The sequence below is a fragment of the Pinus tabuliformis genome, chromosome 3_2, assembly GCF_031772625.1.
Source record: "Pinus tabuliformis cultivar Carrire ecotype Pingquan chromosome 3_2, CPIR1, whole genome shotgun sequence".
Classification (NCBI taxonomy): Eukaryota; Viridiplantae; Streptophyta; class Pinopsida; order Pinales; family Pinaceae; genus Pinus; species Pinus tabuliformis.
The window spans coordinates 146462328-146488100 of NC_142302.1; positions in this window are offsets into that span (position 1 = coordinate 146462328).

Consider the following 25773-nt stretch of genomic DNA (forward strand, 5'->3'; position numbering starts at 1 on the left):
TTTCTTAGAGAAATCTTGGAGCATTGTGGCATACCTTAGATTTGGAGAAAGAAGGCTAAGGAAGAGCAAGAAAGCGCAAGAGGACAATAGGATCAACAACTACGACATGTTTTGCTCATAGGTACCGATTTGCATGTATGATTTCCTTTATAGATTTGACATGCAGGTCATATGCATGTGGTTATTTTGTTATGATCAGTCATTGGCATGGAGGATTGTCTGGATTGGCAGTGGTTTGGCCTAGCCTTTCCATTTCCTGGATAGCCATGGTGTTGTGGGTTTATCTTTTGTTTTCTAGTTGGTGCTCATGTTCCTTATGGCTATGGGTTGATTTATTAATTCCTAGAGCCTTGGTTGGTCAAACGCTCTAGAAGCCCTATAACAACTTGGGTTGAGTTACATGTCCTAGAATCCTTGGTTGGACAAATGCTCTAGAAGCCCTGTAACAACTTGGGTTGAGCTACTCATCCTGGAAGCATTGGTTGGACAAACACTCTAAATCCATTGGTGGGTTGAGTTACTAGTCTTGGAAGCCTTGGTTGAACGAATGTTATAGAGCCCGATTACAACTGTGGGTTGAGTTATTAGTACTGGAAACTGGGTTGGAACAAACACTCTAGAGCCCTGGATAACTTGGGTAGTGACTGATCTAGTGATGGTTAGTGATGTACGACCATGAGGTGGAATCACTAGTTGAGGGTTGAGGTGGTTTGGCCTCTGGAAGCCCTATTTTGGTTTTCTTGGTTTATTCGATGATATCACACATTCATGCTTGGAATATGGTGTAGGGGTGATTCGCTGAAAGAAAGATTTGGTTCAACCCAATATATGGTCAAGTGGTACGTGTAAGTCCCTGGCTTGGTTGGATTTTCATATGTTAATAAGAGATATTTTCCTATTGTATTTCATGAGTATTTAAACTTGTCATTATGTGTCTTTAATGGTTGTTCTATTATTGTTATTTATTTGGTTATATGTTGGTCACAAGTATGGTTTTATGACAGTCTTGAGTTATGTCTCTCATCATGTTTTGATTAGTGAATGAAATTTTATTGAATGAATGACCTAATAGATGATAATGCAACAAATGTAGAGGGAATCAAATCTTTTTAATGAATCTCAGATAAGTATGAGGTCCCTATGTTCAGATGTGTTTTTATGACTTGTACACTACATGTTCATGATGTGTTTGATGAAATTACAATCATAGTCAGGTCCTTGTTCAAGTTTTGCATTAGAGGCCTATCTTCTTGTTACCTATTGTTTCTGAGGATTTCATCAAGTTCTTGGTAGAGGCCTGAGTCCTAGCCCTGAAAAAGTGGTTTAGAATTCAGGGTTGCTGCCATAGAATTGCCTGAAAAAGATTGCAATCGCATGGAGGTCTTGTTGTGGAAGTGACTGTAGGGTTACAATTGCATGGAGGGCTTGTCATGGGAGCGACTAGGGGTCTAGTTCAATTAAAATGCAAGTTAACTAAGGAGTTGCACACCTGGAGTGGTTGGTTAGCCTCTGGGGGTCCTATAACTCTTGAGGAAGGTTAATTTCATTTTGGTTTATCGATTCACTTCCTTAAATGTACTTGGGGAGTTGAATCAGATTATAGTAACTCTTCATCAGATATTTACCCCGGTGGACTAGTTAGCTTGGGTAAGTGTGGGAGGAGGGTGTTACAATATAATGTTTTTAATTTGAATTAGAGCAATTGCATTAAAAGATTTGTTTAGGAAATTTTTTTTGCTGCATCATTGATTACTGCATTATTCTTTTCCCCTTCCCTCTCATATATAGATCTTCATTGGAAATAAAAGAGTTGTTGTTATCATATTACTTGGATCATATGGAATTTAGGTGAACTCGTACCATGAGCCTTGAAATTGAAACTTGAAGGTCAACTTCTAAAATTTACTCAATCAATATAAGGAGCATTTAGAACATTAAACGACACACATAGAGGTCTATGCTAGGTATGTGTTCTGGCGTCTTTAAACATGGGAGTTGTCATTACTTGTTTGTGTTACATTATGGAGGCAGTCAATATTCCATGTATGTAAGCATATCATATCGTTCTCCACATATCGTTGGGTATATCAGATGGTGCTCCACATATGAAAATTATATCGAAATACTTCCTATCGTATAAGACATTATACAAGATTACCACGAATTGTGCTTCAACGTACCTCCGGGTATATTTTGGAAGTCCCCTATAGATTGCTATCCTACCATAGGTAACCGAGTTGGACACCTTATCCACTGTAATACACCGAACACAACATTCGGGGAGATTACTTGCACGTACTAGAAATGGTATTATGTAGTTCACAATGACTTGCAAATATTTATCTACCTAGTTAAACCTTTGTTTTTTTTTGTAATTTTAATTTCTAAAATTTATTAATCCATCGTGGAATAACACCCTCAACAACCCTATCATTCGCATAGAATGCAAATATTTCCTCATTTACCTCCAAAGGAAACACCTGGTTGTCGTAAGAATAAAAAGACGCAAACTACCAAAACTGGTACTTCAAAAGCTTCCCCTTCTGGAACTACATCTGAAATCAATCAACCAGAATCATCACTTCCCATAAGTACTGACCCCAAAATTACATCTTTACCAGTTAGTGAGTTTGACACAGTCGAAACTGAAGCCCTTGAAACTTCACTACCTGAGGTGATTGAACCCAAATTTCCAAATTCAGATACATCGAAACCTGAGGTTATACAACCTAAGGAACCTCAGTTAACTGAGCCTATCACTCTAGGGCCTTCTTCTTCTCTTCCTCCGCCTTTGACTCAACCACAACCTATATATTTTAGTCCAGATGGAGAACAACATCCACCTCGTCTTTTAAGTTTTGAGGAAATTACTGAAGAAGAGTATTGACCTTCCTCTCTTGTCCTTTTAAGAGAGGCTATTTATCAAGGTCATCCTTTTCTTACTCTTCATACTTCGATATAAGCTCCCTGACATAGCACGCCTCGTTTCAAATCACCTCTGAGTTTCCCTCGATAAACTCCTTTGGGAAGTTTAACCATAACTGAGTCAATGATGATTTCTCAACCTATATCTTCTATCATGAGTGAGTCAAACGAAGTTGCAACTACTTCTATGTTTGTGACTTTGCTAGAAACCCATTTGTATGGTGGTTCATCGGTGCCACCTGGCTAAGAGTCACTATCTGGAACCTTTTCTGGTGCGTCGACTAGTCCATGGACTTCTCCCTTGTCATCTTCATCTAGAATGTTATCTGGTACCTCTTTGATGAAAACCTCACAACCTATCCCACTTGTTGCGCCCCAAACTTATTTGGAGTGACAATATGGCTCATTTATTAGTGGATTGGGACATCTACAACAACCTACTCCATCCTATACTAGGTATGCTTGTAACAAATCTGGGTTAAGAGTTCATGTAATAAAGTTAATAAAGGAAAAATAATACCAAGGTCATGGGACACATATTCCAAGCTGAATGTTGGGAAAAATATCCCGATGGGTGTTCATTTTGTTTATTATGGATAAGGAAATTGGAAAATGTATCGACAAAGGAAAAGAGGCATTAATTGGTATTTTATTTATGAAATAAAGGAAAATAGGAGAAAAGGGAGGTGAAAGGTCACAATTTGCACGAGAGCAAATTAAAGTAAAAATAAAGGAAATTGAAGAAAATAGAGGTCTTAATGATAAAAAGGCTTCTAAGGAGCAGTTCATTGTTTCTTGTCAGTTTGGCTTTGTAATTAATCTCAAAGAGAGAAGGGCATTAAGAGGAGAAATCAAGCAAGTAAGAAAAGGAAAGCAAAGGAAGGACAAGGAAAGTAAAGGACAAGCAAGTAAAAGTTGGATCAAGCAGCTTCAGCAGGAACCCATGCAAGTAACAAGTTGCATGTGTGACTTCCAGCCTGGTTCGTGCATGCATGGTACATGAATGTGTGTATTTGGTTTTCTTGTTGTCATGGGCATGGGTTTTTCTAGGTGTGGAAACGACATCAGCCACGCCTTTCCATTTATGCATAGCCACGGTGTGATGGAGTTCTTTCATTTGGTTGGGTTTTGGATTTCTGGAAGCTTTTGGATCTGGGTGAGGTGGTCTCAGGAAAATCCCAGGGGTTTGGGATGGAGATGGTTTTTTTTGAGAAGCCCTCAACAGGTGGGTGGAGATGGGAAAATTCCTCAAGGGGTGGTGAAGGAATTTTGAGGCATCCGAGCTTGGTTTGGTTTTGTGATTTCAGAATGGTTTAGTTGAGGTGGCGGTAGTGTGAGGGTGGAGGTGGTTTAACATATGGATTCCCTTGGTTGTCTATGTATCCCATGAGATTCCACATTCATGCTTGGAATATGACACGAGGGTGATTGGATGAAATAAATATTTGGTTCAACCCAAGATATGGTGGGGTGGTACACGGAAGTCCCTGAATTGGTTGGATTTTGCATATGGTAATAAGATACATTTTCCTTTTGTATTTTATGAGTAAATGCACTTGTTATGATGTGGATTTGATGGTTGTTCTATAATTTCTATTAATCTAGTTATATGTTGGTTTTGAAGCATGGTTTTATGACATTTTTTTTTTGATAAAGTAAGAGTGGGACCTTCCATTAATCTAGAAAATGTACAAAGAGCAGCACTAGCTCTGTGAAAATTTAACAGGCATCTGGGCTGGCAAAACCCAAACCTAACTCCAAAAACTGTGAAAAGCCCAAACAAGACTACAAAGGAGCTGTAAACAAAACATTTGCCTGTGGGATATGGCCCACAAAACCTATCAGAAGCGATCAAATGAGGCTTTAAGCATTAGAACCCAACCACAACACTTTATCGGGTTTCCTTTTAAAAACCGGGACCATTCATGATATCAGAAAACAAAGGAAAACACAACAATTCCCGCTGAACACCCAAAAGGCCGGACTTCAAAACTTTTACACCCGCGATTATAAATATTGGCGGGTCCGCACTCCCTGTCCATCGGCGTTCCACAACACTCTCCATTCACCGATCTCCAATTGGCCCATTCACCGCCATCGATTCCAGATTCCAATCCAACGGCTAACTCCACGTCGCTAAATCGCCCATCGGCGTATCGCAATTCTATCTTCGCCATCCCTTGACCTCTCTCTAATGCGATTTGCGATTAGATCTAGGTCGTTGATCTGGCGCTCGATCTGACAGTTGTCGTTGGCCTGATCAACCAACTTGGATGACAAACCACAAGCGTTGATCAACTTGCACTAGATCCGACGACAGTAAGGGATTTCGGGTGGACCAGTAGCGTGAGGAATAACCCCCCGAAAAGCAGTTTCCTCTCTCCTCCTTGCTGCTATGTGTTGCTCGATGAGTGGCATCGGGTGGTCACCCTTCAAAACCGCTTAAGGGTTTTAGGGTGCCCAAAATACCACTTTTATTGTTGCAAAACCATTTCCCTGCGAATTAACTCCGTGCTCTTTCACCATTACTGTCCGTCGATCTGAAAGATCCGACGGTTCCGGGTCCTTTCTATCTACATCGTTGATCTTCTGCTTATCGATGGAATTATGCTTAAATCCCAGTTTCTCTGCCATACTCTGTCTTTACAAAGAACACTCATATATCGACTTATTTAAATAGGCCATCTTTCTATATTTTTCAGGTCCGTCCGTAGAATTAACCTATGTGTAGTTTCCAGCCCGAAATCCATAGGATGATGGAGTTCAGGGAAAACTTTAGTCAGGTGCCTGTCCTCCTGCCTGCTATTTACCACTTGCTACTTCCCTATGATTGGTCCACTTTATTCTGTTCCCATTAGTTGTCTCTCTACTTATTTATCATGCTTTGAAAGTATTCCTCGTCTTTGGTAGCCTGTCTGTGACAATCTTCGCGCAATCTTCCTGGGGGAGTCGACATCTAGTCATATCTTCTATTACTTTTTGAACAGAGTACTCCTTCATTCGCCAAATGATCTGCTAACATGTTGGCTATTCTGCACACATGAACAAAATTGAGGGTTGTTAGGGCTCTCAGGTGGGATTGTATACGTTGATAGACCTACAATAACCTCTAGTGTTTCGACACTCTTTTTGGTGCTGTGCCATTGCATATTTTCTTGACCGAATTAATTATCAATTTAGAGTCAGCTTCAATGATAGTATTATATAAATTTGATTCAATCAAGATTTCTAGGCATTGCTCTAGGGCCATGAGTTCTGCCATATTATTAGTGGCCTTCCCCAAATGACTATGAAAGATGACTTTTATGTATCCCTGCTCATCTCTTATGACTCCGCCATACCCAACCACCCCAGGGTTTCCTTTAGAGGCTCCATCTATATTGAATTTCAAAAAACCATGAGGAGGAGGTTGCCAGAAGTCCTTATCTGCTATTATATGACTTACAACCTTGCTTATGCCCTGGGGGAAAGGCACCTGTAGACCCAAATGTAATAGTATTTGTGCATCCTGGTCTTGAGGTGGGTTCTCGGGGGGTTTCTTTAGAAGGGTTCCTACAGTCTCTTTGAGCTGTCTAATGATTTGAGCTATGATGCTCTGGGTTGAGCCAATTCTGTTCTTGAAAATCCTATTATTGCGTTCTTTCTAGACATCCCAGATTAGAAAGCCTGGAACTAGAGTCCAAGCTTTGTTGATTATTTCATTTTCAGAGAAGTTTCTCCTCCAATTCTTCAAAGTGCCAGTAATGCTGAAATTGTCCCTATCTGTTTGTCTGAAGATTGAAGCCACCCAATTCCACAAGGTGGAGGTGAATGGGCAGAGGTTGAGTAGATGTTCCATTGTTTCTTCTTGTAATTCACATAGCTGGCATCTAGATGGACCGGCTACACCTCTTTTCCGAAGGTTTTCCCAAGTCAGAATCTTTTTATGTTGCACCAACCACATGAATAGTTTGATTTTCATCCAGTGCTGGTTCTGCCATAGGTCCTTCCATACCTTATCAGGGTTTGGAAAGTCAAGCCCTAGGGCCATTCTCTTGGCTTATTTGAGGTTGAAATTTCCTTCGTTGTTTCTTCCCCATCTTAGTTGGTCTGATGAAGTTGATGTCAAAATCTTTCTCTGTTCCAAGATCATTGCAAGAGATTCTGCCTGGGCCTTCAAAGGGGTTTCTTCACTATATACCAGGTCCTTCCATATTATCCATTTGCCCTTGTTCCTAGCCTGATCCCAGAAGTCATTTACCCTGAGTAAACCTTTGTTGTCAGTGTCATTCTTGAGATTGGCTAGTTCTTCTCTTAACAATTTAGGTTCATGTTGCCAGTTGTCCTCCTAAAACCAAGCTAGGTTTCCATCTCTGATCTCCCAGAAATTGTGTTTTTGAACAATGGCTCTATTCTCCCATGCTTTGTTTCAAATGTGGGAGTCTTTGATGAGCCCAAACATTCGAATGTGGTCTCTTTCTTCCCAATTATTTGCATACTTCTGTTTCCAGACCTTGGCCCAAGGGGTTACTGATTCTTTTAGTCATCTCCACCATAGTTTTGCTCCCAAAACTTTGCTTAGGGTTTCAGGGTCATGAAGTCCCAAACCACCATGTGTCTTAGGTTTACAGATCTTATCCCATGCTACCAAAGCCCATTTCTTTTTCTCTTTCCCTTTGCCCCAAAGAAAGTATCTTTGGATATTTATGATGTGTTGCACAATTCCTTTAGGACATGAAGGGATGAAAACATGAAGATGGGAACAATTTGTAGGACAGCTTTAGTTAGCACTAGCCTTCCTGCTAAATTCAAGGACCTGCTTGTCCATTTCCGAACTTTGTCCTGGAGTTTATTAGTGACTGGCTCCAAAATTTCCTTGTTCAGAGGTTTGTCCATTAGAGGTATTCCCAGATATTTGGCAGGTAGCTGTTCTCTTTGAAAGTCGAGAATTCTGGTGAGGTTTCTCTGAATAGAAATGTCAGTATTAAAAAAGAAAATCTTTGATTTGGTAAGGCTTACCTCTGTACCAACAACCATAGCAAAGTCGTTCAGGATTTGCTTGAAAGCTTTAGCTTCCTTGACCGTGGGTGTACCCTGTAGCATGGTGTCATCCACAAATTGTTGATGAGTCAAGGCATCCCCATTCAGGGTGAGTTTGAGACCCTGGATTTTTCCTTCTTCTTTGGCTGATTTGATCGCATTGCCTAAACCTTCCATCATGAGAATAAAGAGGAAGGGGGAGAGCGGATCTCCTTGTCTGAGGCCTCTCGAAGGCCTAAAGGTTCTGGATGGTGAGCCATTAAGCAGGATTGAAAAACTAGCTGTGGTGACAAGGGCCATTACCCATCTTATCCAGTTGTGGTCAAAGCCATACGCTTTTAGTACTTCCCTGATGTAAGCCCAGCTTAGCTTATCATAAGATTTTTCTAGGTCAAGTTGTATGATCATACCTGCTTTCTTATTTCTCTTGAGAGAATGAACCACCTCGTGAGCTTGAATGATGTTATTTAGAATTTGCCTTCCTTCGACATATGCAGTTTGTTTCTCAGACACCAGAGTTGGAAGAAGGGGCTTGAGCCTGTTTGCAATTACTTTGGATATAATTTTGTACACCACATTGCATAAAGCTATGGGTCTAAATCTATCTGGTGTCATATCTTTTTCTTGCTTTGGAATCAAAGTTATGAAAGAGGCATTAAGCGCCCTCAAAACAATTTTGTTTTTCCTCGAGTCCTCCACCACATCAAGGATATCTTGTTTGACTATTTCCCAACATGCTTTGAAGAAGTCTACATTGAACCCATCTGGGCCTAGAGCTTTCCCATTTTGCATCTCTTTGATGACTTTGCTGACCTCCTCTTCAGTCATTGGCTTGTTAAGATTGTAATTGTCTTCTCTTGTTACAAGCTTAGGAATGTACTTTGTGAAGTTGTTGATATATTGTGATCTGTCTATGAGAGGCTCCTCTGCTATGCTTTGGAAATGTTGTACCAGAGAAGATTCTATTTCTTTGTGGGTGTTGAGCTGTTTTCCTTGAGTATCTTTGAGTTTTGAAATCTTGTTATGAGACCTGTGATCCATGGTTGACTTGTGAAAAAACTTTGTGTTTCTTTCTCCTTCTTTTATCCATTGCACTCTCAATTTCTGTCTCCAGAAGATCTCCTCTTGCTTGCATTTGTCTTCCCATTCCTGTTGAAGAGAGTCAGCTTGTATTTTCCTTTCCTCGGTAAAGCCATCTATGATGAGGACCTGGTTAATTCCCTATAGTTTCTGTTCAACTTCTTTTTTGGCTTTGAAGATATTGCCAAACTCATTTTTGTTCCAATATTTAAGCTTGAGTTTGATGTGTTTCAGTCTCTGATGTAGAAGGAACATATTAGTTCCCTGAACGGGCATATCTTCTGCCCACCATTTTCCAATATTGCTGATGAAGTCAAGGTGGGTGAGCCAAATATTTTCAAACCTAAAAGGTCTGTTTCTCGGAGTGCCTATAAAAGAAGCTTCAAGTTGGATAGGCCAGTGATCTGAGCCTCCAAAAGGGAGGATTAAAGCAGACAAGTCAAGGCCTGTGAGAATGAGGTCCTCAGAGATTATGAATCTATCTAGTTTAGAAGCAACTTGAGAAGTCCCTCCCCGCTTATTATTCCAGGTGAAGGTACCATTTTTTGTCTCCGTATCCACTAGCCTCATGTCATTTAGGAAGTTTTGAAAGGCTATGGAGTCTCTGCCTAGTGTTCTGGTCCCACCTTTTTTTTCTGAAAGAGATCTGATCATATTAAAGTCCCCTCCTAGAATCCAGGGCATAATAGGATATCTTTCTCTTAGCTCCTCCAGTGAGCTAAGAAGCCTGAGTTTGTCTTCAAGTTTTTGAGGACCATAGACATTTGTGATCAAATAGACTTCCTTATCACCCAAAGGTTGGATCACCATTGATAGGTAGTTCCTGGATGCTTCAACATCTAGGATTCCAAGTTTTTGGGGGTTCCAAAGTGTGAGAATCCCTCCAGCTGTGTTGTCTGCTTTAACTTCTAGATATTCATACTTGATGAGCCATTTGCTATGTATCTCTCTTATTTTATCTATTGAACATTTTGTTTCCTAGATAAACACCATATCTGGTTTTTCTTCTTTTATTCTATTACTAAGATTTCTTTGTTTCCTTTTGCTTCCTAGACCCCTAATATTCCAGGTTGTAAGCTTCATTAAGAAAGGTTTGTAAATGAGTAACTAGTAAGGTCTTTCATCTTACTTGAGTTGATCATGAGTTTCCCACACTCTATCAGCAGCTCATTCTGTCTTTTTCTTCCTCTTTTCCTGCCTAGGTTCTTGGGAGCGTGTCCCGATGTTGCCTCCATCATTTTTACCCCTTTGTTTTCCTGGCTATCATGGTTTCTTTTGACTCCAAAACCATTTGGTTGATATCTCCAAAGGAAGAGCTATTGTACTCTGTCAAACTCCTCTTGTGGTAGATAATCAACCCCTTTGGTGGTTCCTTGCTCCAGGAAATTTTATAGATCGAGATTCTCCCTTTCAAGAATTTCTTGCAGATCATGGTCCTCTGTTCCAACCTTGCTTGGGGTCATCTCATGGTCCCTGTCAAGTTCCATAGTGCTTGGTAGATCCTCCTTTAGTTTACTATTTTCAGGTATATCCTCCATGCTATCATCTTTTTCCTTCTCTGCAGGACTATCCTCCAGTACCTGGTTCGTTCCATTGTTCCCATCTTCTTCTTCTAATATCTTGAATTTGTTATGACTTGGTTGCTTCTCCTCGTTGATTTTCTTCTAGTTCTTTTTCCCTCCTTTCCCTCTGCCTCCCACCTTAGAAAAGCCTTCAGTATCTTTGCCTGTGTTGGTTTTAATATTGCTCTCCATTTTGTTTAATGGGCAGTCTCTGAAGAGGTGCCCATGTTCATGACATTTGTGACATCTAAATGGGACATGTTCATAGTCCACCACCTGCACCCATTCTTCATCATATACTTCTAGAATAATTCCGTTCGAAAGTGGTCCAGATAGGTCCATTTATACGCATATGCGGGCAAAGGAGGTGTATTTTCCTCGTAGAGTCGCATCTGATATTTTAAAAAAATGACCTAGTTTATTGCCTATGGCTTTTAAGGATTTTGGTAGCCAATAATCTAGAGGTAGGGAGTAGAGCCTTATCCATATCGACACTGATGTGAATGTCTCTTCATCTGGGACAAAATTCATCACCCATGGTTGCATGTAGAGTCCTGCAGCAACATAAAAATATGGTCCTCCTTTGAAAACTTTGTCTTTGTCCTCTAAGTTTGTAAACACTACTGTGAAGAAACCCTTGGACCCAAGGTGAAGATTTATTTCTCCCTTAGGTTTCCAATGGTTCTTTATCAAAGCATGCAAAGCCTTCTCCGTTGGCCATATCCCCATAAATTTGCATATTATTGCATACGATGCCATGCGATCCCTATGCATCTGTAGCGTTGGGTCACTTAATGCAACCCAGGGTGTGATGGTTGACATAGGTTTACAGAGTCCTGTCATATTCTTGTGCTCAGCTCTCTGACTACCTCCTCTTGTTCTCTTCTCTCTTCTGACTTCCTCATGATTCTCTTCCTATTCCTGTGCTCTGATGTTTTTTTGTTTTTCTATGTTGATACTCCCAGTTTCTGCCTCCATAGGTTTCTTGAATCGGTTCGAAATTGCATGACTGTAGGAGGGAGTGGAACTCCCCCCTCCTCGCCCCTCCATGGTAACCAGAACTGATGCCTGTTGCAAACCCTATTTCAGCTCGCTTCCCCCGCCTTGTGTTGGTCCTCCCTCCATGGTTTTGTCGGTTTTATGACAGATTTTAGTTATGGATGTTAACATGAACTTATTGGTAAATGAATGGTTATTGAATGAATGAACTAATAGATGTTATTGCAGCTATTATGAGAGGGCATTAGACCTTCTTGATGATTATCAAATAAGTATCAAACTCCTATGTTCATATATGCATTCATGACATGTAGATTTCATGCTCGCCATGTGTTTGACGAAATGAATGTCATGGTTAGGCTTCGTTAGGTCAAGTCTTTAATTATATTTTGTGTTAGAGGCTTTGTCCTTGTTTCATTTATTGTCCTAGAAAGTCTCATCAAGTTCTGGACAGTGATATGGGGACTAGCCCTGAAAAGGTGGCACAGATTCCGCAGGTGCAAGCTCATAACTGGGAAATTGGGACTACATTTGCTACCTTTCAAGATTATGCATGCAACTAGAGGCTTACATTTGCATGGATGCAGGCTTGTGCATACGACTGGGAGTCCAGGTCACTAAAAAAGTAAGTCATCTCAGGGTTTGGGCACCTGGAGTGGTTGGTTAGCTCCTGTGGGTCCTATAGCTCATGAGGAAGGTCAGTAAAGTTTTGGTTTGTCAATTCCACTTCCTTAACTATACTTAGGAGGTTGATTCATGTCATATTAGCCCTCAACTTATGTTTACCCTAGCAGGCCGATGAAAGTGGGTAAATGTGGGAGGGGTGGTTATAACTCTCCTCCCTGGGGGAAATTACCTCCATATTCTCCTTATTCGCCGGTAGGGGGGTAACCTATTATTGGTATGTCTCCATCTACTGATCAAATGTCACAAGTTGGTGCTCCATCCTATTCGATTCCTCCATTTATAGGAATGGATTCTAATCCTTGGAATACTACATTGCATGCTCAAACTAGTTTGATTTTGAATCAACTTCCCACTTCTCAACCTACCTCGGTCACACCCCAGGTTCCTACTTGCCAACCCATTCAATCCATGCCTCAACCTGCCAAATTTTTACATCAAGTAAGTCAACATTTCCAAGCTGTATCTCAAACACAACTTATTCCTTCGGTACTTAGGATCTCTCAAATACCATCTACCTAGCCTCTTTGGGTGAGTTACAAGCTCCACCACTTAGTCAATATATACCTCAGATACAAGTAAATCAACTTGTATATGGTATGGCCTAGGTACCAACCAGCCAACCCAATGCAGAGATCATGTAAAATTACTCTGGGCAACCATTCCAAAGTATCCCACAAATGACTGTTGGTAAAAATACTATTGCACAAATGCCTCGTCAAGGCCAACACATGTAAACACAACCATTTTAGACTTTTCAAGGTTATCATGGAACTGGACATCCTGGATACATTTACCTTGGTTATCAAAATCCTACTTATCCTAAAATGCAAATACTAGTTTCTCAACCCATTATATTGTACCTAGGATATCCTCCACTAGACTTTAATAGGTAGTTTCCATTTGTGGTGACCCTCAAGTTACTAGATTTAACCCGGCTAATGAATGATCCTATTTTTCATTCTCCTTATTGGTCAGCCATTCCTACCAAATTGTCGAGTGATATTCCAAAATTCAACTGAAATCCTGGACAATACTCGTCTACTCATGTAATGACCTATCATTTATGGTGTTCATCCAACTCATTAAATGATGACTCAATTCGTTTACAACTTTTCTAGAGAAATCTTATTGGTACGACAACTAAGTGGTATGTTGAATTGCCACGAGCTTCATTTAACAACTTCAATGCCTTGGAAACTATGTTTCTAACCCATTTTCAATTTCCTATCCGATATGAAACTAGAACTGAACTTTTTACCTCTTTGAAACAATATAACTCCACTCATATCTCTAATCATATTCATTAATGGAGGTGTCGACATCAATTGGTCAAAACTTTCATTCTTGCTTAGTTATTTGCCAAATGGTTTATTAAATCCTTGTTACCATCCATAACTGAAGATGTTGCTAAAGTCAGAGTTGTTACTGAAGAACAAGTCATTGCTCATGCTCAATACCTTGATTTGATTTATAATCAATCTAGAATGCTCTATGACAAGATACGCAATACTCCGTGACCTCAACATATTGTTCCACCACCTCCCACTAATGAATCACATGTAGTTGACGGTGTGATTGGTTCTGCTAGTCAGCAGACAGTTAGTAAACTATCTGGTTTATCTCCTACTGTGACTACTCAAAAGCCACCCTTTGCTACTACTTTGACCACTCCCAAGACTAATGTTGTTTAATCTACGAAAGAAAAGTCTCAGCAACCCGAAAGTAAGAAGAAAGGTAAAGGAAAAAATAAGAAATACAATTATTCGCAGGAAAAACAAAATAATCAGTCTCCTGATGATAAACGAAAGCCTCGTTATACTTGTCTTATTTATAATGAGGAACATTTTACTAGGTACTGTCGACATTGAGCATAATTTAATTAGTTCCTGAAGTCATCATAAAATGCACCGGCCATGTTAACATATCCTTTTCACGAGATCAAGCTTCCCCTTACTAGGTTATGATGTTATCTTCCACCAAACATAAAAATCAGATCATGGTGGCTACAAGAAATAAATACTATGGTAACTTGAATCCTTTGACTAGTAAGGCTAATGATCAACCTTCCAGCTCCACTCAATCTATTTGGATCCTTCTCCAAATGTGGCATCGACCGAATTAACCATTAAAACTTCTAAATGCATTATCCATAAATCAACATTCAATCCTCTTGCAAGAACCGCAAAATATTATAATATAGTTGAGGACTTAGCTCAGGCTCCTTCTGTTATGTCAACTCTCATGGTATTGCAAAATTTTCTTGCGCCAAAGAGGTCTTTACTTGCAACAATTGGAGGGATAGATCCTTCAAATTCAAGTCGTGTGGTTTTTAATCACGAGAACCATATTCCTAAGGTTCCACCCCAACTGACATTCATGATCCAAGTTGTTGTTACAAGTAAAATATCCATCAAACAATTGTCAACAAAGGTGCTTCAACTTGTATCATGTCACTTTCCCGTTGAACAGATATTGGTTATCGACAATGTAATCAATCAACCATCACTCTTAAAGCTTTTGATAGAAGAGGTTTCAAATCTTACGAGATTTTGAATTCATTTCAAGTAGAATTAGTTGGAAAAAGGGTTTTGGTAGAAGTTGAAGTTATAGATGGACCTTTAGATTATAACCTCTTACTAGGCCGCACATGTTTTATGCCATGGAAGATTTGGTCTCAGCCTATTTTAGGATGATTTCTTTCCCTCACTTGGGTGGAATCATAGCCATTGATCAACTTACCTTTTTTTCCAATAATTCTGAAACTACTGGAAGCATTCCAATTGTGGTTGAATCCCCACAACCTTATCAATATGTTGGGCTAGGATTGCTTAAATATTCCTCTTTAATGGGAACGTTTTTGCTCCCCCCTCCTAACATTCCTAATCTAGTTGCCTTTGTCAATATGTTTTCCTCTTGTAATTTTCCATTCGATCCCTAGATAGTACCAAACATTTCTAATATTGATACATTTGGTGATTGTATGCCGCTCAGTCCCATTGAGCTTGAATATGAAGTGATCTATTCAACACATTCTAATTTCAATTCCTCAATAAATTGGGTTAATTATTCCCAAGATTTTGGTTCATCTTCTGACCCTTTCATCGATACATTTTCTACTAATGAAGGCATCATGGAAATCATGAAGTTAGGTGACACGCCATGGGATGATAATCATCATCGTTCCTCCTTATCCACAACCATTGAGAATAATATTGGAGATGTTTATTCACCCAATTTTACTGAGACATGTAAATATTTTGTATCCATTCATGACGTCGATTTTGAGAAGAACTTAGCAAATATTGAAGAGATCGTTCCTCTTGATATTTTAATTAAACTCGAAGTTATTGAAAATGTCCATATTGGAACATCTTGTTCTCCTGATGAGGTCAAGATTTATAAATCCCCTTTTCAAGAATTTTGTGATGTTTTAGCCTGGACATACAAAAAGATGCTAGGTATTGATCCAAATATTGTGGTACACAAGATCAAAACTTATCTGGATGCTAAGCAAGTTCGACAATGCTTACATTCGGTTCAACCTAAGAAATAAGCTACGATCAAAGCAGAAGTTAATTTTTTTTTATGTGCTGGATTTATTTATCTAGTTCCTCTCACTGATTGGGTCTCAAACATAGTCCCTGTGATGAAGAAACAAGGAACAATTTGAGTATCGTCGACTATCAGGATATTAATCATGCTTGTCCCAAAGACAACTACCCAACCCCATTTATTGACCAAATTGTTGATGATTGTGCTGGAAGCAAAGTTTTTTCGTTTATGGATGGTTTTTTTGGTTACAATCAAATCAACATACTCCCATTAGACCAACATAAGACTACATTTATTTGTCCATGGGGCACGTTTTCCTATCATAAACTTCCTTTTGGTTTGAAGAATGTTGGTGCAACTTTCTAGAGGGCCATGAATTATGCCTTCCACAATATCAAACACATTGTACAACATTATTTGGATGATTTACATGCCCACTCCAAACATCATGAGGATCATCTGATGCATCCTTCTGTAATTTTCCTACATTGTTGGCCTTATAATATCAGATTAAATCGGCACAAGTGTGTGTTTTGTGTCCAATCCGGTAGAATTCTAGAGTTCGTTGTTTCAAAGCAAGGAATCCACATCGATCCACTCAAAGTATAGGCAATCCTTGATTTTCTTGCACCTTCCTCACTTGTTCAATTACAATACCTCCAAGGGAAGGCTAAATTTCTACAAAGATTTGTCCCAAACTACGCTGAACTTACAAAAGGATTTACTTGCCTATTGAAAAAAGGGGTTCCCTTGCATTAGGATGATACAACCTAAAAGGATTTTGATGCCTTAAAATATGTCCTAGTTCAAGCATCATTATCGTATCCCTCTGATTATCAATGCGGTTATTTCCTGTATCTCATTGCGGTTGTTACCACCATCACCATGGTATTGGTCCAAGAAGATGACCTAGGGAATGAACATCCTATATATTATTTGAGTCAAAATTTAAATGACGTTGAAATCAAATACACTCACCTCGAAAAGTTAGCTTTGGAAACTGTGCAAGTTGTCTAGAGATTTCACCACTACATTCTGCTTCGTAATACCATAGTAGTTTCTGATTGCAATTTGATGACATATATTCTATCACGTCAATTGCTGGTGCACAAATACTCTAAATGGATTGTTATTCTTCAGGAGTTTGATTTGGAATTCATCAAATCCAAATATAAAAATTCCTTAGTCTTCACTGAACTAAAATACGACCTTACCTTATCTAAAACAAAGTCTACCTTTGATAGTTCTATTCTTGAGGAGTTATTGTTCCTGATTGATTCATTTGATCCTTAGTATGAAGATACCATTATCTATCTCTAGACCTAAACTTTTCGGCCTAACACATCTCACTTTGATCGGCGACGTGTTCGATACCAGGCTCGAAACTACATTATACTTGGCGACACTCTAGATTGTCGTGGCATCGATAAGATCTTTTGACAATGCCTCACTCATGAAAAGGCTAAGAAATATTTGAACGAATGTCGCACTAGAGCATGTGGCGTACATATGTCTGGCTATGCCACCACCCAAAATATTTTGCAAGTTGTTTACTTTTAGCCAAACATGTTTCGAGATTGCATCCTCATAGTCCAAAAGTGGAACACTTGCTAGATTTATAATCACAAAGATCGTGCTCCACCTACTCCTATGCATCTTGTTATTTATGTTGGACCCTTTGCAAAATGGGGCATTGACTTCATGACCTGTAACCCTCATTCGGCCGGGGGCATGGCTACATTATTATGGTTGTAGATTATTTGACCAAATGGGCTGAAGTGATGTATACATAGAACAACAATGACAAAACAACTACATTATTTCTTTTCAATCATGTCATTGCTAGATTTGGTGTGTCGCAAGCTATCATTACAAACCATGGGAAACATTTCTGGAATTACATCATGTCTGAACTTACTGCCAAGTTGGGCCTTCAACATAATAACTCGACTACCTAGTACCCATAGGTCAATGGTAAAGTAAAATCCATTAACAAGGTTTTGAAAACAATGCGGAAACACATGATAGGGATTCATAAGATGAATTGACACCTCATTATTTTTTTTTGCTTTGTGGGCATACCAAACATCTGCCTGAACTGTGACTAGATTTACACCCATTCAGTTGGTGTATGGTTTACGAGCACTCCTACCCATTGAATGTGAGATTCCATCTTTAAATTTTGTCGTCGAGCTTCTTCCTGCAACTTCTGTAGATGAAGAGCATTTTTTGCATCTAGCACACTTAGATGAGACTCGACGTTATGTTGTAAGGGCCAATGAGACCCACAAGAAATGCATCAAAGCATAATATGACAAAAATGATAAACCTTATGCCTTCTTGGAAGGTGATATAATCCTTTCATATGACCAAGAAGTCAATAAATTAGGGGTTGAGAAGCTCGAACTGAAGTGGCTAGGCTTGTATATAGTCAAGCGCGATCTTGCGAAAGGGGCTCATGAGCTCATTAATTTTGATGGAATCTCTTCGGTGCAACCTTGAAATGGGTTGTACCTGAAAAAATACTATGCCTATATTACCTTTGCATAATCCCTGTGTACATACTATATAGGTGCGTTATTGTGTTTGTAGTGTGTTTTCTTTGGAGTTTCCTACCATATCTGTTAATATTGAATTACATTTGATTTGCAAATGTCAGCATTCCCTCAACCATATGTTGGTTATGCTAATGGAACTAGCCATAGTACTCAGAACCTTTCCTATGAAGTGTGGGATATTTATGCTCCAAATGGAGAGTTAGTAAGTCTATAAGGGATTTGTATATGTCACTCAACTAATAATATCATTGAGTATAGTGCAATGATCGAATTATTGTCTGACACTATTTCACGTGGCATTCACCATTTGATGGTCTGAATTGATTCATAGCTTGTAGTACTACATCTAAACAACGTCTATTCAGTACAAAGTCCAACTATGTTATCCATGTTTTTAAGGGTTCGCCTTCCAGAACAATATTTTGATTACATTCAATATCAACATATCACTAGAAGTCCAAATACATTAACTGAAGCGTTAGTCAATTATGTTTTAGACGAACATTTGCAACACATGTAAAATTTTTAATCAACATCATATATTGAATAAAGAAAATACAACAAATAGGAAACATCGATAGATAACTATATATAGATTTTGGTTTTACAAAAATTATGTATGAGACACATATGGCCACATGGCATATAATATCAAAATATATGTAGACAAAATATGGCTCTAAGGCCTCCTAGTCGACTAGTCCCGATGATGCTCGTGATACAACCCAATCATGCAGGAAACTTTGCACAACAACCGATTGATGCAATCTGGCACTACAATTGTGTATCGCTGCAATCACATAGGGATCTCTTTGACCTTGGTCTCTGGCACACTATGGGTCAAACCCTCAACATGGCACTCAAACTTGGTAAGAGTCTCAACTATGTTGAGATCTTGCGTTTCCTCCTCTGTCCTTGCAAAAACTCCAATCGGTGCAAGTTGTGGCTCTCCCCATCACTAAAGATACACAAGCCTACTGGTTATACATGCCCAATATCTGCATATGAAAATACATTAAAAACAAAAAAAAAATTGTATAATCTAAAAAAAAAAACATTCAAAATGCCATTGTTTTACCTATAACACCCCATTGGTCGCCATTAATTAAAACAAGCTTTGGGTCTCCTCGGAAATCTACGCCAACATATGGATAGTCCTCTATCATCATAAGCTATACCCACAACCATCGAAAGAAAGTAGGGGTAAAACTCATTGTAGATGCACCCCCATGACGAGACATGAGATCTACCCATTGCCTCATCCGTGGAACCCTAGGTCTTGGAAGCTGAAGAGAAATACACTAAGGACAAAGTAATGGTATCCTCTCTAGAGCGTATTATATCACGATAAATCCATATAAAAGTTTCTTTAGTTTCCCATCCTCCACTTTGTTGAATTGTTCCTTCAAATTTTCCAATACCCCTTCACTTCAACTAAAAATAGTAGGTTCCATGCATTCCAATGCATATTGCATTTGGGACTTGGTAGCCAAATTCAAAGTGACACTGCCAGCCAACTGAGTGATGGTGAAAAGGATCATCCAGAGAGGTAGTTGAATCACATCCTTAATCTCTATCTTTCCATCCTTTTTTGCTTGAGAGCGGGGCCTATAGTGCATAATTATGTAGTCCTTGACAGTTTCACCGCCCCTTCTCATGCTAGATAATGAGACAGGAGCTCCTCTCTAAGACAACCCTGTCATAAAATAGATATCTTCGACCTCTATTGTGACAGTCTGTGCTCCAATCCTGAAGTAATGTCCTTGAATATCTCATGCCCTGACCAAATATTCCAGTAAATCAAGCTAAGATCTCACGCCCGGAATCCAGAAAAACTTCAGGAGTCCACAATTACTTAAGGCTCGTATTGTTTTCGAGTCATTGGCAACATCCAAATATTGGGACTCATGTCCTCTTTCTCTTCAACTTAGAACCATTTTTTCTCCTGTGAATAACTGCAAAAACAAATGAAACACACTTAAGATTAGCCTTGTGCCGAACTTTGAGAGAAATCTAGCTCAAAAACATTAAATTTTCTCTCCAAATGCGCCCATCGCACCTACCTTTTAAAGGATAAAGCAACCCAACACATTTTTCCTTCTTGGCAGGTGTTAGTTCCCTATAATACTAGTGATTCCCCCATTACTATTGTCATTGTATCCCTTATTGTTATTATTGTGCCCCATAAAATCCCACTATTGTTATTTTTGTGCCTTTATATTATTATTGTTAGGTCAGCTTGGTTATATTATGACCCCTTAGACTCCTATATATAGAAAGGAGGTTTTGTCATTTGTATCATCCAAGAATTGATCATTTGTGTAATGTAAAGGAGGTTGCCCCCTTGAAGAGGCTGAATTCTAAGGCGTTGATCTATCTTTTCTATCTTTTTTGTGAGCTGGTTTCATAACATTTGGTATCAAAGCTTTGGATTCTAGGGTTTTGTTGCTCCAAACAGGTCATCGTGGCATTTTCACTATAACTTTTTTTTTTTTGCGACGTTTCAGAAGTGAAAAAAAACCCATTTGAGACAACATCTTGTTGAACGTTGGGTCAGAATTTCATATCTTATCTCACCATATTTTCGGAAAGATGATCTGAGGAGGTTAGGGTTTTTGCAAGCTCCAAAATTTCATCTAAAACAAGTCATCATGGAATGTTCGCTATAATGATTTCTCTATGAAGTTTCAGAGGCTAAAAAAAAACTCATTTGAGAAGAAATCGGTCTGAACCGCAGCTCCAAATTTCAGATCCTGTCTCACTATATTTATGAAGATATAATTTGAGGAAGTTAGGGTTTTTCAGACCCCCGAATTACATTCCAAATAGGTCACCTTGGGAAAATTGTCATAACATTCTCTCTGAGCATCAGATTGAATTTTCGTAAGAAGTTGTAGAAAGAGGACAAACTGTAGTCTTTTTGGTACCATTTTCAGAACCTAAGGTTGAAACAGTGACCTGCAACACGTCGTAGAATTTCGCTCTACTGAAAAAGTCTATACTCAGGTCATCATGGGAGAATTTGCATAACTCTTCATTGGAGAATCCAATCTTGATTAGACTTGCGGAGTTAGAAATATTACTCAGAGGGTTACCGCAGGAAGAAATTGCAGACCTTGGAGATCTAAAATTACAGAAATACATCAGATTCAATATCAAGCTCCTACAAAGTGAAAAAAAAGGTGTGTAGTTTTTTTAAAATTTTTGCATAAGCTTGGTTTGAAAAATTTGTTTGAAGGAATTCAAAGGGCACAGTGAAGCATTATTATTGGTAATTGATACCCCAAAGAAAGAAAATGGAAACACCTAGTAAGCAACCTGAAAGCTCTAGCATGACTCATGAAGAAGAGGAAGAAATGCAACATGATATATCAAAATTACGAGACCAAGTGCAACAAATGTCACCCGCAAAAAAAGTAATAGAATCTAAGATGGATGGTTTAAAGAAAGACGTAGAAGCTAATATGTATGGCGTGGAAGCTAAGATGGATGGTTTAAAGAAAGGCATGGAAGTTAAGTTGGATGGTTTAAAGAAAGGCTTAGAAGCTAAGATGAATGACGTGGAAGCTAAGATGGACGACGTAGAAGCTAAGATGGACGACGTGGAAGCTAAGATGGACGGCGTGGAAGCTAAGATGGACGATTTGAAGATAGATTTGAAGACAAGCATGGAAGATTTGAAGACAGATTTGACAAAGTTTCTACAAGAAATTCTTACTAATGGTGAAAAGGTAGTAAAAGAAACTCATGATGAGAACAAAATAAATGCTAATCATGATTTCATAGACTCTAACGTTGGATCAAAGAACCTCCATGTTCCAAAGATCGATATGAGGAAGTTTGATGGCAAGGATTCCGAAACATGGATACTACAGATGAGCAATTTTTCGATCTCCATAATGTGCAAGACACACAAAAGGTACGCATTGCAACTTTATATTTGGAACCAAATCAGTTTGTATGGTATCGATGGCTTTGCTCTCGTAGACAAATTGTCACTTGGGGGCTATTTTTACGGATGAAATGGTAGCACATTGTGAGGATACAAAAAGCAACACTTTTTTAGCCAATTGATAAATCTCAAACAAAAGGGTTCAATGATGGAGCACATTGAAGACTTCCAAAAATTGAATATAAGGGTAAAAGATATTCCAGAGGAACATAGGATTAATGTGTTCATAGGGACTTTAAAAGATAACATCCAACATGAGGTTCACCTTTGGAAACCAGATTCATTAGAGAAGGCATTCAGGTTGGCAAGAAAAATGGAAAGCAAAATTATGGTTACAAGGAAGCCTACCACTCACAATCATAAAGATGAAAGTGTTGCTGCCCCTAGCCATCCACAACCTACAAGGTTGACACCACAACAATTGGAAGAAAAAAGAGCAAAAGGGTTTTGTTACAGTTGTGATAGCAAATACACTAAAGGTCATAAGTGTGCTGAGAATAAATTATTTTACATAGATTGTGAAGAGGAGGAAGAAAAGGAACAAGAAACGTCAAAAGAAGAGGATATAAACCAGGAACAAACCCTAGAAAAAGAAGAAATGAATCCGACCATATCTTGTAATGCATTGGCTGGAATTACCACTCCTCAAACTATCAATATAGAAGGGCATATCAAGAAGAAAAGGTAATAGTGTTGATTGATTCGGGAAGTACCCATAATTTTATTCATTGTAAGATAGCCAAGGAATTGAATTGCTTCCTATATCCAACACCAAAGTGTCAAGTGATGGTTGCAAGTGGGGGAACCATAAATTTCTCAGGAAAGTGCCATAATATCAAGCTATCCATGGGAGAATATGTATTGAATAGCCCAATGCTTTCCATTCCAATGGGTGGTGCCGATGTTGTACTAGGAGTCCAATGGCTACAATCGTTGGGTACAATAGATTTTATTTTTTAAGAACTTTTCATGAAATTCTCTGCAGAAGGAAAGGAAGTTGAATTAAGGGGTATCACAGGGAAACCAGGAATGATAATCAGCTCTAACGGAATGAAAAAGCTTCTAAAGAAAGAACAATGAGGCATAATTGCACAATTATGTTCACTAGAGGTTCCCACATCGAAACCATCCATTTCTCCAGATCTCCAAAAAGTCTTGGACAATCATTCCAAGGTATTTGAGACTCCCAAAGGCCTCCCACCTATTCGTGATCATGATCATGCTATCAATTGGATTCCAGGAAGTGTTCCTCCAAACATCAATCCTTAAAGATATCCCTATGTCCAAAAGAGTGAAATTGAACGTATGGTTGCAGAAATGCTAGAGACTGGTATAATTCAACCTAGTTAAAGTTCTTTCTCTGCTCCAGTAGTATTGGTTCACAAGAAGGATGGATCATGGCGCATGTGTCCATATTAGAGGGAGATCAACAAGCTCACTATTAAAGATAAATTTCCCATTCCTATCATTGATGAATGGTTGGATGAATTGCATGGATCAATTTACTTCAACAAGTTGGATCTTCGTTCAGGATATCATCAAATTAGAATGAAGACTGAAGACATTCCAAAAACAACATTTAGAACTCATGAGGGTCATTATGAATTTTTGGTCATGCATTTTGGCCTTACTAATGCACCTTCTACATTTCAAGGTTTGATGAATTCCATTTTCAAACCCTTCCTTAGAAAATTTGTGTTAGTATTTTTTGATGATATACTAATCTACAACAAGCCTTGGAAGGATCATGTCCAACATGTTGACATGGTCATCAAACTATTGGAGGAGAAACAATTATATGCAAAAATCTCCAAGTGTTTCTTTGGAGTACAAGAGGTGGAATATCTGGGTCATATTGTATCTCATGAAGGTGTTAAGGTAGACCCTAGAAAAATTAAAACCATTAAGGAATGGAAAATCCCCACATCCATAAAGCATTTACGAGGATTCCTCGGGTTGACAGGGTATTATCGCAAGTTTGTTAAGAATTATGGGAGAATAGTAGCACCTCTAACAACATTATTGAAGAAAGATGCATTCTCATGGACTCCAGAAGCAACAAAGGCCTTTGAACATCTTAAAGAGGTAATGTGCCAAGCACCAGTATTAGCTGCACCGGACTTCACAAAAACATTTATTGTGGAATGTGATGCCCCGGGAAATGGAATTGGTGCTGTTTAATGCAAGAAGAAAGACCCATTACTTTTGAAAGTCGTCTAATCAAAGGAAAGTATTTACAAAAATCTATTTATGGGAAGGAAATGTTGGCAATACTACATGCACTTAAGAAGTGGCGACCCTACCTAATGGGAAGAGACTTCAAGGTAAAAACAAATTATGATAGTCTTAAATAATTTTTAGAACAAAGATTATCTTCAGAAGAGCAACAAAAATGGGTCACAAAGTTGTTGGGCTATGACTTTGAAATCGTCTACAAAAAAGGGAAGCAAAATGTTGTGGCAGATGCACTTTCAAGAAAGGATGATGATGTGGGAGCATTTCTTTGCGCCATTTTTATTATCCAACCAGATTGGATAAGGGATGAATGGAAGAACGACGAGGAAGTGTGGGAACTCATTCAAAAGATAGAACAAGATCCCAGTACATATAATATAGTTAGCTGGAAAAATGATTAGTTATGGTACAAGGATCGGTTATACCTATGTCATAATTTCCAACTCAAACAAAAGATTCTTAGGGAATTGCAAACCTCTCCCTTAGGAGGGCACTCAGGATTTCTAAAAACCTACCAGAGGGTTAAGAAGGATTTTTTTTTGGGATGACCTTAAATCGAATATTCAAAATTTTGTGGCGGAATGTTTGGTTTTCCAACAAAATAAAGTTGAAACAATTAAGACCCTAGGACTATTACAACCTTTATCGATTCCAAGCCAACGTTGGGAGGAGGTTTCAATGGATTTTATCACAGGTTTACAAAAGTCTGAAGGAAAGAGTGTTATCATGGTGGTAATTGATAGACTCACCAAGTATGCACACTTTTGTGCATTATCTCATCCACTTAAAGTGAGTACAGTTTCTACTGCATTTATGGAAACAATTAAAAAGCTACATGGAAACCCAAAGATTATTGTAAGCGACAGAGATCCCATTTTCACTGGAAATTTTTGGACAAAATTATTTTCTTGTCTTGGTACTCAGTTAGCTCATAGCTTATCTTATCATCCTCAATCTGATGGGAAAATTGAGATAGTAAACAATGTTTGGAAGGATATCTTCGTTGCTTTGTATTTGATAAACAAAAACAATGGGTCAAATGGTTGCCTCTAGTTGAATGGTGGTATAACACTTCCTTCCATACTGCAACAAAAATGGCCCCATTTATGGCACTTTATGGATATCATCCACCATCCATCACATCATATTTAAGAGAAAATTCAATGGTTCAAGCAGTGGAAGATCACATCGAGCATCATCAACA